Raw genomic sequence first — 18,913 nt, forward strand, 5'->3', positions numbered from 1 at the left:
AATCAGGCCAACTTTCTCTAAAACATTGTCAGGAAGATATGCTGTGAGAAAAGAAAGGATGCCAGGAAATACCTTGTGATTAGACACCTAATTAGTTATTAATCCTAAATTTAAGATATTAATGTAAATTTAATATATTATTTCTTTTGTTATTTAGAATCAAAGACCTAGACTAGAAGAATTGGACAAATTTGACTGTCCTTAAGCTATACATTTGCCTTTTCTGCTAAATACTGACACCTAGACTTGATGGTAATATAATTTTGTTTTTACCAAAGCAATTGACCCTTTATCTTTATATTCCCTATAGGTGTTTAAAAATAGCCAGGGTATAGAATGTTCAAAGATATCCATGTACTTTGAAGACTTTTTAAAGTGCTATTATAAATATCAGCTGTTCTTATTATCATCTCTAAGAAATTATCTACTGCATTCTTCCTCCTTTGTGACTATAAAGAAAGAATTTGGGGAAAACTGTTATAGTATACTAATGTACCTGGTAACCTTTACTCCCTTTGGATCTTTTAGTTTTAAAAAATGTTTTAAAGATAAACAGAAGATCAGATCAATTGACAAACATTCATTAAGTAGCTACTGTGTGCTAGACACTGAGAGTTTCAGAGGATACACTTACAAGGAATGTAAATCCCTACTCAAAAGGAATTTCCTTCTAATGGGGAAAATAAGTACATATAAAATATATACAATATAACTATAAAGCAAATATATATATATACATACATTATATATATGTATATGTACACATATGAGAGAGACAGAGAGAATGAGCAAGCAAGTTGGGAGAATCATGAAAGGGTTCATGTAGAAGATGGTGCTTGAACTATATCTTAAAGGAAGAAAAGGACTCTAAGTGGAAATAAGGAAGAAGTACATTCCAGGCATGAGGGGACAACCTGTAGTATAAAGATCAGAAACAGAATAATAGGTAACAGAGAGAAGGCCAATTGGGTTGGATCACAAAATGCAAGAGAAGGAATAATGTTTATTAAAACTGGAAGGGCCAGGTTGTATAGGTGGAAAAGAAAAGAGAATAAGAACATACACACAAACACCTTCTGTGTAACACATACATGCATGCACACACACCTTCTGTGTGCTAGGCACTCTACTAAGACTTTAAAGTTTATATTTTGTGCTGGAGGCAATAGGAAGCAATGGAAGTTGGTTGAGTATGGGAGTGATGTGATTTGGTTAAGGAAAATTACTTTGACTGCCATGTGTAGCGTGGCCTAGAGTGGTGTGAGCTTTGAGACAGCAATATAGGTGAGAGGTGATGAAGTCACAAATTTAAAAGGGTCAGATGGGAGAGATGTTGCAAAGCTAAAATACTAGTCTAGATTTGGCAACTGATTTGATATGTGAGTTGAGAGAGTAAAGAATACAAAACAACACCAAATTATGAACCTGAGAGAGTGAAAGAATGGTGATGCCTTCAACAAAAGTTTTGTCTATTTTGTCTCTCTTTACCTAAGACCAGGTGTTGCCATTCACAAGTTATTTGCCCTTCTACATTTAAGAAAATACGAATAAGCAAAGCATGCTCTTGTTGAAGTGACTTCGTCTTATATTTGTAGATTATAAATAAAATATGATTGTCAAATAAGTAAAATTACATTTAATATTTGAAAATTCTGATTTTAATTGAGATTAAGTGATATGATATGTTTTGCCAACCTCAAAATGCTGTGTCATCTGTGATGATGATGATGATGTTGAGACTAAGGGGCAGAATGGTGTATTAAGTTTGACTATGGAGTTAGGAAGAATTAGATTCAGATTGTACCCATACAAGCTTCTACGATCCCTTAGATCTGTGATCTTGTTTTTGACACATATTTAGCTGTCTGATAAGGGACAAAGTAGTTAACCTCTCAAGGCAGCTAGATGGTGCAGTACATAGAGCACTGGGCCTGGAGTCAGAAAGAACCAGAGTTCAAATATGACCTTGGTAGTATATATGATCATACTAGTATACACTTAGACCTTGGGCAAGTCATTTAACTTCTGCCTGCAAAAAACTGGAGAAAGAAATGGCAAACCACTCTAGTATCTTTGCCAAGAAAACCCCATGTACAGTTTTAAAAATGCTAAAAAACAACAATAACAACAAAAATGGCATCAGAAGATGAGCCCCTCAGGTTGGAAGGACATAACATGCTATGGTCCACAGAGAACTGGACAAAAGAGAATGACTAAACAACAAAAAAGCTAACCTCAGTGCCTAGGCAGCCCTTTTAAGACTAAAGAAAGAGTTGCTGATCTCCAATTTCAACACCCTCTTAAACTCACAGATAAAAAAAATTATGTATAATATATTCATATACCAAGGATGTAGAAATTGTACTATAAAATGGTAATATAAAGTCTAGGACAGAGTTATAAAATAAAATACAATGCAATAATACAACACACTAAACATTTGTTAAATACCTATGTATTAGACATTATGCTAAGCACTGAGAATATAAATAAAAAAAGACGGGCCCTGCCCTCAAAGAGCTTGTATTCTAATACCAAAAGCAAGCTAATATTGAGGGGTGGGGTTGTAGAAATGCAGTACAGGCATCATGATGGAATAATATACAAATGGTGAAACTGGTAGGTTATAAACAGTTTGATTGAGCTTCTGAACACTCTTTAAATGAAGTCTCTGAGAGGATTTTTTGCTTTGGCCTCCAGCCTTCTACTCACAGTAATAGAGGCTACTAGGGTGTTGATGAGGTATGAGTACCAAAGCTGATACAATCTCCCAAGATGAATTTCCAGTTGATGGGGAAGAGGGGGCAGAGAGGAAATGTTGGGAGGCAAGCTGATGATGATGTTAAAGTTAAATCCAAGTAGTACAGTAGATGGGAAATATGTATAAAGGTAATCAACATTATGTTGATTGTAGTTGATACAATATTTTTTACATTTTTATGTTTTCAATGTTAAGAAATCAGTTAATTTGAGGAGAAATAAAACTATAGTTGCTCAAATCAGTCTACATGCAATACTACAGCTGAATTTGCAATAGTAGTTGATTCACATGCACATTTCTTGATTCATGGCTGAGCTTTGAGCATTAGCAAGAAAGCAAGTTCAGAAAAAATATGTGAAAATTTCAGCATTTTTTGAATTGAGAACAGATTTTTGCCAAATGTGGAAAGACCAAATTATAATGGGAAAAGACTATTTTCTAACTGCTAAGAAACCATGACAAACAATACTAAGAAGGAAAATAAGATCTATATATAGAAAACCTTTCACAATAGTTTCTTAAGTATCTTTCGTGAAATACATTAGGTGGAAATGCTGGAGAAGAAATATGGAAATGTCAACAACAACAAAAGATTCAACCTTTGACTTCTGAGACTTCAAACTGTTTAAAAGAATTATCTTTCTTTTTTTTTTTCAGTTTCCTAAGCACATTAAAGACTATCTAAAAAAGATTGTTTGCCTGGTATCAATTTATTTTTAAAGAGATAAAGAAATGAATAAAATACATGTAATGTCATAGGTTCAAGTGACTTTAAAAAAATTACAGGAAACCCATGTCATCTCCCAAATATTTCTTTGCTGTTGAATTATAGATTAGGGAACTGAGACTAAAACTCAGGGGCTAGTTCTCTAACTCAGCTTCTCTTTCTTCTGACAAAGGTTGGGCAGAATTCCATAGCCTTTGAATTAAAAATGTGACACAGACCGGTGACTTGTAATGTTTCATTGAAGACTGAATAACAGTATAACAATGATCCCTTGGGCCCAGCAAATAGACCAGTGAACCTCTGTAGGTGGGGAAATGTTTGTTTTTAACTGAATCTAATTTCAGAGGCATGTACTCCAGTTTTCATTTCTTAAATTTATTTTACTTTTCCTGTTATAGAACATTGTCAATTAGTAACTGGGATCACAGTCAGGTGTTTCAAAATTGAGTTTAGTATTTTAAATAAAATCCCTTCACTATCCAAGAAATAAAAACTTTCACCTTATAAAACTGCAGCAGGTTTCTCAAGAATAACTTATTATTAAAAAGCAAAACACATCTTCCTTCTTAATTTCTGTTTTGCTACTCTCATATATTAGTGAAGTCTAGTGATTAATTATAGTATTATTATGAAATGATCCTAATATTTCATAATTCAAGTTAAGATGAAAACTAATCTGATTTCAAATACCAACTCTTTCCCCCAAAACCCACTGGACCAAAAAATTCATAGTGAAAAACATATTTGGGGTGACTTTCTATAAGGATAGAATGAAAGATTGTAGAGGACCTCAGCTCTCCTATATATAGCCTAGCAAAAAACTAGAAAGTACACCAAATTGAAAAATGATGGAAATTGAAAGAGGAACAATAGTGCTTTTTTATATAGCCGCGGGGCAGCATAGAAAACGACCAGAGCCCATGGGTGTTTGGATAAGGTAGGAAAACACAGGTAGGGCAGGGGAAAAGGATGTGACAGGATGGGTCTAGAAACTGGTAATTAAAAGATGGAAGCAAGGAACATAATGTGGTGGAATAATGTTCTTTTTACATGGGCTCTTCCCCCATTCCTGGAATGCTTTCCCTCCTCTCTTACTACTGACCTGCCTGGCTTCCTTTAAGCCTCAACTTCTACCTTCTACAGGAAGCCACCTCTTATCCCTCTTAATTCGAATTACTTCCATATTTTAATTATTTTCCAATTATCTGGTATATATCTTGTTTTGTATATTTGTTTGCTTGTTATCTCATTAGACTGGGAACTTCTTGAGAGCAGGAATTGACTTTTGCCTCTTTGTGTATTCTCAATGCTTAGCATACTGCTTGGCACAGAGTAGATAGCTTAATAAATGGTGAATGATCAAATGCTTGATGTGCATTTGCCTTGGTTATCTCCCGTGCTTGGAATGTTCTGCTGCTTCCCTTCTGCTCCACAGTCGATCTCTTTTTTTTCAAGACTGAACTCAGATTCCACCTTCTGCAGCAGGCCTTGCCTGGTTCCCCCAGCAGCTAATAGTGCCTTCCCCTTTCATATTTACTTTCTGCATATATCTTATATCTGCTTAGTTATTTAAATGTTATCTCTACCACTAGAATGTACTTAGTGCAGTGCCTGGCTCATAATAAATCTTTCCCTGTCTGTCTCTCTGTCTCTCGGTCTCTCTGTGTCTCTTTCTCTGTGTCTCTGTCTGTGTCTGTCTGTCTGTCCGTCCGTCTGTCTGTCTCTCTCTCACACACTCTCTCTCTCTCTCTCTCTCACTCACTCACTCTTTGGAGTCCAGACCTAGATTTAAATCTCTCAGTTTACATCTTTACTTTCTATCTAAAGTTGGTGAGGTTATCTGCACCTCACTCTCCCCATTTCTAAAATAAGAGTGTTGGGCTGGAAGAACACGGAAGTCCTTTTTAGCTCTCAGTTTTTGACATTTTCAGCTATAAATCTCAGGGGTCTAAGAAGTGTGTGTGGGCCTCAACCTTCCTTACCAAATGTTTGCTGATTCAATATATGTGTATTTATATATGTATATATACACAGAGATACTATATATAATGTGGTCATGTATATATTTATTTAAATAGATATACCTAGTAGTTCTATACCTATGTGTATCTGGGCAGCTGTGGCATAGTGGTTAAGAGCACTGCATCTGGAGTCAAGAAGATCTGAGTTAAAATCCAGCCTCAGACACTAACTAGCTGTGTGATCTTGGGCAAGTCACTTAACCTCTGTATCCCTAAGAGGCAGCTAAGTGGATAGGCTCAGTGGATAAGAGTACTAATCTGTAGTCAACAAGACTCAAGTTTAAATTTGGCCTCAGATACTTCCTAGTGGTTTGACCCTTGGCAAGTCACTTAATCTCTGATGGCCTGACAAAAGGATCCAATGGAGTAGGAAATGGCAAACCATTCCAAGATCCTTCCCGAGAAGACCCCATGGATAGTTATGGGTCATAGGGTCCCAAAGAGTTGGACACAATCGAACAAGTAAGACCTAGCAGTCTGGGAATGAATTATTGAGCCTGTTGGCTTTTCCTGGGAAGTAATATTGTTATAATAATGATGCTACTGTTACTTTGCTTTTTTATCTTTTCCTCCTAATTTTAATGTATTGCTCTTAAGGTTTGAAACCAATTCTTCCAAAATTATTCTAACTTTTTAAGATTGTCTAGATTTCTCTTTCCCAAATAAATTTTAAAATATTTCTATATTGTAGCTCATCATTTGAACTTTTGAAGGGTGATAGACTAAATAGATACTTTCCTAAAATAAAGTAAGGTAAAGTTCTTAAGTAGAAAGAGCAATGGTTAGGAAATCAGGGTGCCTAGATCTAATAGTAATAATGATAATAACGAATTTATATAATGTGTGAAGATAGGATTAACTCTCCCCTTGTCTATTTTTAGCTAAACAAGTCAAAACCTTAAGTACCCCTACTTAGTACCTTACTAGTCACTAAGTATGAGAGTTCACAAGTCACTTGGCTAGAGTGGGTAACAACTCCAAAGGCCACTGCCCACCCCCTAGGCAGTGCTAGGCAAACTGAAAGACTGTGATTGGTTCCTGTAAAGTAGGGAAGTGACAGGAAGTGACATAGAGAAAACTGCTTTTAAAAGGCCAGTTCAAGGATTCAGTCACTGTCTCTGTGTTGGTGAGCCAGAATGAAGGAGGAGACCTTTTCCCTGGATCCTGTGTCAGCTTGCAGTGGTGAGTGGAGTGATTCCTTACCTGGTTCTTTGGTGAGGAGACCCTCTTTGCTCATTGGCACTTCAGTGGGACACTACCTTCAGCTTGAGTTCTGATGATATTCTTGTTAGTCTTAGCCTCATTTTCACTGAAGGTTCTTTGTGGATTCTTCAGCATCTCCCGATTTCAGCTTCCTAATCAGGATTTTGGATTTTGGTGAGATTCGCTTTTAGATTTGCATTTGGGATCTGGAGACATTAGGATTAAACTTAGCATATTTTGTAGCTAGGCAGTACTTTCTGTCCCTTTATCTATATTTTTCCACTTTCACTCTTTGTAAATAAAGCTGCTAAAAGTAATTTTGACTTAAGCTGTAATATTTTAAATTGGTGACCACAATATTACTTTGGAATTCTCATATTTAGCATAAAATCTAAATTTAGATTCTTACAAATGTTGCAAGGTTTGCAAAGTGCTTATAAACATCTCATTTTATCCTCCAAACATCCCTGGGTGATAGATATTATCACCATCCCTATTTTACAGAAGAAGAAACTGAGACAGAGGTTACATAATTTACCGAAGATTATAAGACTAGTAAGTGTCTGAGGCTAGATCTGAATTTAATTGTTCCTTATTTCTGATCTAATGTTTAATCTACTGGATCGCCTAGAACTGCCTTTAGTCCTGAGTGCCTCATTAGCTAGGCACATGACTAGATGATACAATATCTCCCAACTTCAGTTTCTTTACCCATAAAATGAGGGGGGCTTTTGGAGGTAAGAAGACAGTATCATGTTATCCCCAAAAGAATGGGAAGAAATTTAAATTTGTGATCTAAGGATCTGAATTTATATCTTGGCCCTACTACATGCTTACCTTTGTTGACTTTGGGGAAGTCGTCTCACCTCTTCAGTTTCTTTATCTGTAAAATGAGAAAGTTAAATTAGCTCTATCATCCTCTGCCCTATATTCTTATCGGTCTTTTCTATCTCTCAAATTCTAGGAGTCTCAGACAAATATCTTTAGTTACATGAATTTAATGGAATTTTACTGTGTGTAAGAAATGACAAAAAAAATCACTGGAGAGAAGCATGGAAAGACATGTAAAGTAAAGTAAAGTTAAAATAATAAAATTAGCAGAGCCAGGAAAACAATATAACTACACATACACACATACACACAATAAATAGAAAGAACAAAAACATAAAACAATTGAAGTTGAAAGTTATGAATTAAAAAGACTGAATTTGTCTCCAAAGAAAAGGTTGGGATCCACTATTGTGGAAGGTAACACAGAATAATTTGTTGGAAATGCATTGATTGATTTTTCTGAATTTCTTTTTATTTTTTTCCTTTTGAAAAATTAATTATTTGGGGTAGCTAGGTGGCTTAGTGAATAATGGACAAGACCTGGAGACAGGAGGTTCAAATCAGGCCTTAGATACTTCCTAGCTGTGTAATTCTGGGCAAGTCATTACCCTGCCTGCCTAGCCTTTACTGTTCTTTTGCTTTGGAACAGATTCTTAGTATTGATTCTAAGATAGAAAGTAAGAGTTAAAAAAAAATTCATAAGGGTGTTTTCTAGAAGGGGGAGTGATATAGGAAGAGAATACTGAGATCATATAAACATAACTGATATTATTTTTTTCTTAATTTTATTTTTTATTTATTTTTATTTTTTTCCATTTGAATTAGTTTATTTAGGCAATTTAGAACATTATTCCTTGCTTACAATAATCACATTATTTCCCTCCCTCCCCTCTACCTACCCTTCCCACAGCCTATGCACAATTTCATTGGGTATTACTTGTGTCCTTGATCAGAACCTATTTCCATGTTGTTGTTTACACTAGGATGTTCATTTAGAGTCTACATCCCCAACCATATCCCTTCGATTCATATATTCAAGCAGTTGTTTTTCTTGGGTGTTTTTACTCCCACAGTTTTTCCTCTGAATGTGGATAGTGGTTTTTCTCGTAGATTCCTCCAAGTTGTTCAGGATCACTGCATTGCCACTAATGGAGAAGTCCATTACATTCAATTGTGCCACAGTGTATCAGTCTCTGTGTACATTGTTCACCTGGTTCTGCTCCTTTTGCTCTGCATCAATTCCTGGAGGTTGTTCCAGTCCCCATGGAATTCCTCCACTTTATTATTCCTTTTAGCACAATAGTATTCCATCACCAGCATATACCACAATTTGTTCAGTCATTCCCCAATTGAAGGGCATCCCCTCATTTTCCAATTTTTGGCCACCACAAAGAGCGCAGCTATGAATATTCTTGTACAAGTCTTTTTCTTTATTATCTCTTTGGGGTACAGACCCAGCAGTGCTATGGCTGGATCAAAGGGAAGATAGTCTTTTATCACCCTTTGATTGGGTAAATGGGAAGAAGGTAATGTTCTATACTGTGAATAGGAAGTTGATAGATGCATAGTTCCAAATTGCCCTCTAGAATGGTTGGATCAATTCACAACTCCACCAGCAATGAATTAATGTCCCGACTTTGCCACATCCCCTCCTTTTCTGTCATGTTAGCCGATCTGTTGGGTGTGAGGTGATACCTCAAAGTTGTTTTTGGGACCAAAACCCAGTATTTGAAAAAAACTGCTGGAAAATTGGGAGTATGGGAGAGATTAGGTTTGTATCAACATCTCACACCCTACACCAAGATAAACTCAGAATGGGCCAATGATCTGAATATAAAGAAGGAAACTATAAGCAAATTAGGTAAACACAGAATAGTATACTTGTCAGATCTTTGGGAAAGGAAAGACTTTAAAACCAAGAAAGAGCTAGAAAAAAAATCACAAAATGTAAAATCAATAATTTTGATTACATCAAATTAAAAAATTTTTGTATAAACAAAACTAATGCTAGAAGGGAAGCAACAAATTGGGAAACAATCTTCATTACAAAAACCTCTGACAAAGGTCTAATTACTCAAATTTATAGAGCTAAACCAGTTGTACAAAAAATCAAGCCATTCTCCAATTGATAAATGGGCAAGGGACATGAATAGGCAATTTTCAGTTAAAGAAATCAAAACTATTAATAAGCACTTGAAAAAGTGTTCTAAATCTCTTATAATGAGAAATGCAAATAACTTATATTATTTAAAATTTATTTTAAAAAATTCATGTCTTTATAACTGACTGGCCCAGTATAAATGGTAATGGTGCTTGATCTTAATTTCAGTGGTTTAAAAGAGCATGAGCAGTCATAACTTTTTACAGAGAAAAATCTTTCTGTGATTTTATTATCTTCTAACACAACGTAGGCATTACCTTTCTAGAGTATGTGCAAATGTATACTCTATTGATTCTAAGATAGAAGGTAAAGGTATGTGCAAATCTAACCCAGTAATTTCTGAATTTAAATGTAGCTCCTTTTAAATTACAGCTCTTTACATTGAGTTGTTTCAAAATTCACACAAAAAGATTCAGTTCCACCCTTTTTGGGTGACTGGTTGTTGTTTTCTGCCTAAATTTCATACTAGATGAATAGTTATATAACTGACAGTAGGGAATATATTTTTAAACAATGAAAAGAAGAAAACATAAATACATTTCTCTAATTTGTATTCATTTAGTGTCATTTCCCACCTAGCTGACCTCCTGAATTTCATGATCTCCAGAAATTCATAATTCTGCAAGATGACATCAACTCTGAAATGTATACTTCCTCAGAATCTCTTGCCTTTGAGGTCCTTCCCTCTCTCTGGGTGGAGGCATTGGAGGGAAGGATGGACATTTGAAGGCTCCTTCCATATCTTCTAATAGGTAAACTGGGGAATTCACTTCATCATTTGCCATTCTGCTGACCTTTTAGATTTTATGATCTCTAGAAACTCATCATTCTGTAACATGAAATCATTTCTGAAACTCACACCTAGACAAATCATTTCCTATCCTAATTGAAGCATCTCATCCTGACCCTGAGCCAGGTACCTTCCTTTCCTTCCTCAACCCTCATCAGCCTCTTTTTATGTATTGTCTTCCCCTTTTAGGGGGAAGGACTGGCTCTTTAAGGACTGGCTTATACCTTTCTTCATGACTCCAGTTGTTAGCATAGCATCTGACACATGGTAGGCACATTAGTATTTATGAACCAATGGCCAAATATTCCCTTCTGTTGTTCCTCATTTGATTATCATGATGTTTGAAATGTCCTTTCTTTTAAGAAAATTTTATATGGTTTGTCCCCATAATATGACAGGTGTGGGAGGAAGAAGGATTGATACTGAGATTTTTGGTACTTTGTATAAATAAACAGAATACATATCATGTTGGGAGTAAACTAGAGATTTTATTGCAAGGATGTAAACCCTAAAACTTAATGGGATGCCATTTAGTAGTTGAACAAAATGGAAGGATATGTCTTACTTAGATAGGAATAGAATAGAAAAATGGTAAGTGATATCATTTGTATGTCATGAAGGTATAGTAATGTGAGGATCTCCTCAATGATGGAGACAAAGAGGGAGGGAGGAGGTATGTTAGATAACGTTTTAGTTTGAATCATTGTGGAATGGGGAGAGAAAATGGTAGTGCTATTGTTTTAGAGGAGTACTATGGATCCTCTGGCTTTAGTAAGGCAGGATAAATTCTTTTAATGCAAAGTGAAAACTGGCGCAGAAGCTTTATCATATGTATTGAGGTATAATTGAGGATTTTAAGTATTCAGAAATGTGCTAGAGAGTTCTGTCCCTGCCATAAAAAGAGCAATAGGTAATATTCTTGACTTGTTGATCATTTCATTCATCAAAAGAGAGACTCCAATAAGGGAATTCCTAAAGTATAAATGACAGGACTAGGGTGATGAGTAGCCTAAACTTTTTTTTTTTTTGAGTACTGATCAGAAGGATCCCATTGCCTAGAGTTATAGGGGGAATTTATGTCAAGAGGTTATAGTATTTTGAAGAATGAACTTCTGATGACAGGAGAAATGTTTTGAGTAAAGTAATATTTATTAAACTTCAGGTCCTGCTAATTGCTTTATAAATGTTTTCTCTTTTGATCCTCATATCAACTTGGGAGGGAAGTGCTATTATTATCTCCATTTTATAAGAGAAAACTGAAGCAAACAGAGATTTACAAGCTAGAAAGTATCTGAGTTCAATTTGAATTCAAGTCTTCCTTACCCAGTGTTTTACCATTGCTCATCTTCACTGCCTCATTGAGGGGAAAAAGGGAAGATTATAGAAAAATTGGACTTTCTAGAGAAGTATTTGGTGAACTCAGATTTTTGAAATGGAAGTCAAGGGGATGAATATAAGAGAGAAGTAAAGCCTTGTGAGGATGTCAGGAATGATAATATCCGGAATAATATGGAACTCATGATAAATATTGTGAACCTTTTGAAAGGCTTCAGAAAATGGTTTGGGATAAGAGAAAGATTAAGAATGGAGATATGCCTGGTGCTTTGGGTCAAGGATGAAATGATTAAAAATGCAGTGGTGTTAGACCAATTTTTTTTTTGCTTCTGTTCTCTTCCCCCCCCCCCCCCAATCAAGGAAAATGACCTTTAGCCCAAGTATTCTCAAAAATGATTATTAGGAAAATGAAACCCAAGATAAGTGATGATATGGGAAGAGAATACCTAGAAACTTCAGGTCACAAGAATGAGAAGAATTATGTACCAGATACTAAATAACTTGCATAAATGGTTGCTGAAGTACTAATTATGATCCTTTAAAAGTTGAAAAGTGAAAAGTTGTTGGTGAATTTGAAAACCAGTAACATTTCAAGTCAAGTCAAAAAGGATTTATTAAGTGCCTATTCTGTGTCAGGACTGCTGATTCAGAGAAAGAGGAAAACAAACCAAACCAAAAAAACAGCCTGCCTAGGAGCTTACAAGTCTAATGGGGTAGACAGCATACAACTACATCCAAACAAGAAATTCACATACACATAAATAAGATAAATTGGAGTTAATCTCAGAGGGAAGGCATAAGATTGAGGAGGCCTGGGGAAGGCTTCTTACAGATGGTAGGACTTTAACTGAGCCTGGAAAGAAGCTGAGGAAGATGGGAGGTGAAGATGAAGATGGAGTTCCAAGCATGGAGGTCAAGAAACAGTTAAAATGCCCAGAATAGGGAGAGAAATATCTTATGGAAGGTCTTTACAGAATGGAGGTCACTGTCAGTGTATAATCTCATCAACTCAGATCTATTTCTCCAGCCCCAACCTTTCTTGACCACCAGCCTGTCTCCAATTGCTTAAGGACATCTCTAACCTGATGTTTCATAGATATCTTAAAGTCAACATTGAAATCATTATCTTTCCGTCACTTCAAACTGTCACCACTTCCTAACTTCCTATTCACAATATAGAACACTACCTTCTTCCTATTTACCCAGCCAAGTGTTGTCCTTGACTTCTTACTCTTCCCCCATCCCCCCACATAAAATTAGCTGCCAAGCCCTGTCTATTCTAGGTTCACATCTCCTATATTCTTTCCTCTCACAGGGCCACCACCCTGCTGCAGGTTCTTATCATCTCGTGCTTTGCTATTCCAGTAGCTGGCTGGTTGGTCTCTCTGCTTAAAGTCTTTCCTCACCCCAGACCATCTTTCATTCAGCTGTCAAGCTGATCTTTCTGAAGTGCAAACCTGACAGTGTCAGTCCCTTGTCACATAAATTCCAACAGCTCTCTCTTGCTTCCAGGATGATGTAGAAATTCTTCTGTTTGGTTTTTAAAAACTCTTTATAATCTAAGTTCTCTCTGCCTTTCCAATCTTCTTATGCTTTACTCTTTTCCATATATTCTGCACTTCAGTGACTCTGGCCTCCTTGCTCTTCATCAAATAAGACATTCTTTCTGGATTCCAGATATTTTCACTGGCTGTCCAGGATCAACTTAGATTATACTTGTAAAGTGCTTAGCACAATGCCTGGCACTTTGTTGTTGTTTAGTTGTTTCCAGAATGTCTGACTCTTCTTGATCCTTTTTGAAGTTTCCTTGGAAAAGATACTAGAATAGTTTGCCATTTCCTTCTCTAGTTCATTTTACAGATGAGAAAACTGAGGCAAACAGTGTTAAGTGACTTACCCAGGGTTACACAGTATCTGAAGCCAGATTTGACCTCAGGAATATTGCTTGTAAATTTTTGTGATGATGCTGGTGGTGGTAGGATAGGAAGTTTTTTCATTGCAGTTTAGAAGTTCATATAATATTTTTGGAAAACATTGCCTGGATTCTTACTTAAATGAATTCTTATTTAAGTCTTTTTTTGTAATTGACTGTGCTCAGTGTTTGCTTTCTACCTTCTTCTCTCTTCCTTCCAGCCTCCTTCCCCTACCCCCAAAATTTATAAGCATGTCTTTGGCATTTGGCTCACTTTCTTGTGCTTTAGTTTCTTTTTCTTCTCTAAACCTAGCAGGTCATGAAATAATAAAAAAAAAACAACTTGGCAACTGGCTTTACAGGATCATTTTTGTCAAATTGTGTGAGCCATAAGTAAACCTGGCAGCACTGTTAACAACAGGACAGATTTGCAAGTGTGGAGGAGATTACTTAGTCTTACAACAGTGTAGTGCAATATTATTAACTTTTCTCTAGGCCATTTAATCTCCAGTATTTTGCATGGAACAAAAATTTAGTTGTCTTAGCATTTATCATTCTACAGAACTGGAAAAGTTGACTCACTATATACCATTTTTAATGTAGTTTATTAGTATTCATAGACATCCTGGGGAAGGGCTGTCCTTCAGCCTCAATACAATAAAAATGCAATATCAGATTTTTTTAGAAACCTCTTTGCAATGCCTGCTATATGTGAAATGGGGGGTATATAAAAGGATGTTTTGTGTCCATTTCCTTTTTTTCTCTGCGTTTCCAGAATTGTAGCCTCTTGAATGTAAGAATTCAGTACGTACACATGTGTATATAAACATAAAACTGAAAAAGGGAGACTAAAAATTATGCATAGGCTTATGATATGCTTATCATTTAACTTTCTGATTATTTATGAATAAAATAGGGGTGTAGCTAGGTGACTCAGGCCTGGAAATGGGTAGTCCTGGGTTCAAATATGACCTCAGATACTTTCTAGATGTTTGACCCTGGGCAAGTCACTTCTCCCCAGTTGCCTAGCCTTTACTTTTCTTCTGACTTAGAACCAGTAAACAGTATTGATTCTAAGATGATAGGTAAGAGTTTAAAACAAAAACAAAAATCCAAATGCTTCCCTTCTAGGTCAAATATTATAGAATTCAAAGATTGACCTTTATAGTTGAAATCCACTCCTTTCTTTTCCTTCTAATAAAAAAAAAAGTTCTGCTGCAAGTCTGAGATCCAATCCTCCATTTCCATTGTTTCTTTTCATCTGATTCTTTTTCTTTGACCTCTTGAAATTTTTTTTATTTACTTATTTACTAAATTTTCTCTCCTTTAGTTACTTCCTTGTTAAAAAAGTTAGGAATTTCTTGAAGAGAGTTGCCATTTCTTGTTTGTTTTACTTTTTCTTCTTCTGATTCCACATTTTCCATTTTTGGAAGACTCTTAAAGCCTACATACAGTCTTTCTGTCATTATCTTTATAGGATTAGGAGTTGGAAAAGATCTCAGAGGCTATTTAGAGCACCCATCCATTTTATAGATGAGGATACCAAGGCCTACGGAGGTTATTGACTGTTCTAAGATAATTCTCAGTTTCCCATCCAAACCCACCCCATAACTCACAAGCAAATAGCAACACCAACACCCCCTTTTTTACATTGGAACTAACTTTATTGGGTATCTGGTTCATTCTGTACTTGAAAAGTACCCCCACTTCAGGATTTGTGGATTTCATCATAATTATAATTAAAATAGGCTGAATGGAGGTAGGACATTAATATTTATAAGGCTCTTTACATAAAATCAAAACCCAGCTATGATGGTCTGGACACATCATCCGCATGGACCCACAGCGAATACCAAGACAGGTATTCTAGGGTGAACTGTCAGCTGGACTCAGGAAACAAGGCCGACCAAAGAAAAGATTCAAGGATCAGCTAAAGTCCAACTTGAAGTGGGCTGGCATCACACCAAAGCAATTAGAACTTGCTGCCTCTGTCAGAAGCAGCTGGCGAACCCACATTCACCATGCCACCACCACCTTTGAAGATGAGCGTCGTCGACATCTTGCCGCTGTGCGTGAACGCCGACACCAGGCCACAACTGCACCTCCCGTAACAACTGGAATCCCAGGCCCCATGTGCCACAGACTCTGCGCCTCAGCCTTTGGACTCCAAAGCCACATGAGGGTACATCAATAGATGATAATGCACGAATACAATCATCATTCTCGATCACCGAGAGACTACCACTACTACTACATAAAATCACTCATTTGTGCCTTATAACAATTCTGGGAGGTAGCAGTTATCATTAGTCCCATTTTATAGGTGAGGAAATTGAGGTGAGAGAGGTTAAGTGACTTACACGTGGTCACACAGAGAACATGTCATAAACATTCTTGTTTTGCCTATGGATATTCTTCCCAAGGTTCTGGTCATGTCTACCCCTAGCAAAAGTTTCCCTTTTTTTTTTCAGAATCATATCTGTGATTGATGACTCCCTGGGTGATTTCATTTTTTGAAGGATAAAATTATTATGAAAAGCAAGTCAAGCAGTTACCTGCCTGGTAATTCTCTTGGGCAGAGAAAGAAGTTACAGATTTCTGCATAGTTGAAGTGCCCCATAACCACCCTCATACTTGTCTTCTTTTGCTGTGTTTGTTGTGTTTTTCATCTAGTTCTTTCTGTCTCATAGTCAGTGATAGTTAATCTTTTTCTTCTGATGATGATCTTCAACCACATGGTCTTTAGTATTTATATACACACACATACATATCCCATTTCTGGATTTCCTTAGGGAATATAGAACGCCATTTCATTCCGTCATCCCCAATCCTTTTATAAAGATATTCTATTCATGTGTTGAACCGCACCAAATCTTTCTTTGTTGTACCTGTGAGATAAAATTTTCATCCTTGCATCAGGATTTCTAACATTTCTTATTATCCATAATTTGAATATTTCTTAATAAATATCTGAAGTTATGGGTTTTTATTGCATGATTCCTTTAATTGATTTTATGTCCTGGGCATTTACAGCTATTCTTTCTATTTAAACTTAGTGTCTGTGGTAACTTGCTTGGTTATGTGTTAGCAATTTTCTCCTTTCCCTTTCCTTTTCACTTTTGATTCCATTTGTAAGACTTTAAGAAAAAATATTTTTACTAATACTTGTTTGGAGATGGCACAGTGAATAAAGTCAAGGGCCTGAAATCAGGAAGTATCATCATCTTCCTGAGTTCAAATCTTCCTTCAGATACTTATTAGAAGAGTGATGCTGGGCAAGTTACTAAACTCTGTTTACTTCAGTTTCCTTATTTTTAAAATGAGATGGAGAAGGAAATGGCAAATCACTCTAGTATCTTTGCCTTGTGTAAGGGTTAAAATTTAATGGTTGGACTAACTACATAAAAATCTTATTGCCAAAAATATAGTATTCGAGTCAGGATGATTTTTTTATGGTAGTTTATTTACAAAAGGAGAAAGACTGAAAGTAAGGAAATGAAAGAGTAGATAATTACTCCAGCCTGGTTTGAACCAGGCAGGGCTTTAGAGGCCCCAGCAAAGAGGGGCTCAGTTAAATTAAACAAAGGTACTTGCCATTAGGCCTCCTCCAAGATGAGGCTAGTACCTCCAGAAAAGCCCGAAAAAGGAGTCAGCCTTTTTCACTCTCTCACATGGTAGTTCAGTGGGAAAATTCAAGAGCAGTCTAAGGTCCCAAGCCGGAGCTCCTTGAAGGTCAAGTTCGAGGACCAAAGATCTGGTCACAGGAAGTTGCTACCATTTTTAAAGGCAGTTCTTTGTGTTGCTTCCTGTGCTTTCCTTCCACTTTACATGGACCAATTGCAGCCTTAGCTTTGCTTCAGACTGGGGGCAGTCAGTTGCTCTTGATTCATCACCTACTGTAGCACACTGGGGTCATAGACCTCCTCACCACCACTTAAGGATTAAGTGAGGGTGTATACATTCCTGGTGGCTAAAATCTAAAAAAGCTAGGGGAGAGTAAATCCCATCTTCACACTAGGAAACCCCAAATGGAATCAGAAAGAGTCAGTTTTGCAAAGTAATGATGACAGGCTATGTAAAGATGAGCACAGTTATTCTTGGAATCCTGAAATCCTTTTCCACAAAACTGAAAAGATCTTCAATCACGTTTGTTCATAATCTTGCAAAAAGTCATAGATTTGCCCAATTCCTGGGATTAGACCTCTTCGAAATTCATAAATGGAGAATAAAAAAGTTAGTATATTTTAGTATAGGCATTCAGTTTTTCCCAGTCCAAATCAGACTAGATCTACTAATCCTCTCTACTTCTAACCTCTACAGATTGAACCTAGGATAAGCTGAGGGGATGGTAGTTGGGAAGTAGAGCATATTGATATTTCTAAGTCCTAAAGTAGGAGACAGATAAAGAAGGAGTGTTAACTTCTTGAATTTATAAGTTTTAAAAATCTAATGGTCTTTGGTAATATTTTATGGACTGAAAAAGATTCACCACAGGCCTTTAGTTAGGAAATACTTTATTAAAGTGTACATTGCTTAAATAGTTTAAAACAATGTGTCTTTCAGAATTTGTCAGTGCTTACCCAACTTCTACCAAGGATCATCCCTCTGTCTTAGCTTTATACAGAATTGAAACTCATAGTGAATTAGTGCCCGATATGTGTCTATAGTTAAATTGCACAACTGTTTTATTTTTTTGAGGAACCATGGTTTTTTGAAATAAAGTTTAAGTGCAGTGCCATTGAAATAGCCCCAAGAAAGTATGTTGTGTGTAGTAATCTGTTTAGAAGGTTTTCTACTTTGAAGCCACTAAGTTCCTATTTTACTGTGTATTCAAAGAGGACTGGAAAGTCCACTGCTTTGGTATTCAAGATTTGCCACTGATTCATGATGTGATCTTGGGCAGGTTATTTCTTTCCTTGTGTTGACTCAAGTTTCTACATCTGTCAAATGGGTATTTGGAATGTTTGATCTTGGCAGGATATGGACCAGTATCTACTCTGGCAGTTTTAAAGAACATTTTCTTCTAGGTTCCTTCTAACTCCAGTCTTCCATGGCTTTAGAGGTACTCAATCTTCATAGTCAGCTCTCATAGTGGAAAGCAAATTTGTCTATATAACATTTTACTATGAGAGCTCATGTCAAATGAGAAATAATATTGAAAACAGATATTTT

At 36.3% G+C, this 18,913-nt stretch overlaps 1 protein-coding gene across 4 annotated transcripts in view; it reads left to right on the forward strand.

Moving 5' to 3' along the window:
• RASAL2 (RAS protein activator like 2) overlaps positions 1-18,913 on the forward strand; it is a 374,103-nt gene that overhangs the window by 29,021 nt on the left and 326,169 nt on the right. The gene's annotated exons all lie outside the window — the stretch shown is intronic.

The sequence above is a fragment of the Monodelphis domestica genome, chromosome 2 (assembly GCF_027887165.1).
Source record: "Monodelphis domestica isolate mMonDom1 chromosome 2, mMonDom1.pri, whole genome shotgun sequence".
Lineage (NCBI taxonomy): Eukaryota > Metazoa > Chordata > Mammalia > Didelphimorphia > Didelphidae > Monodelphis > Monodelphis domestica.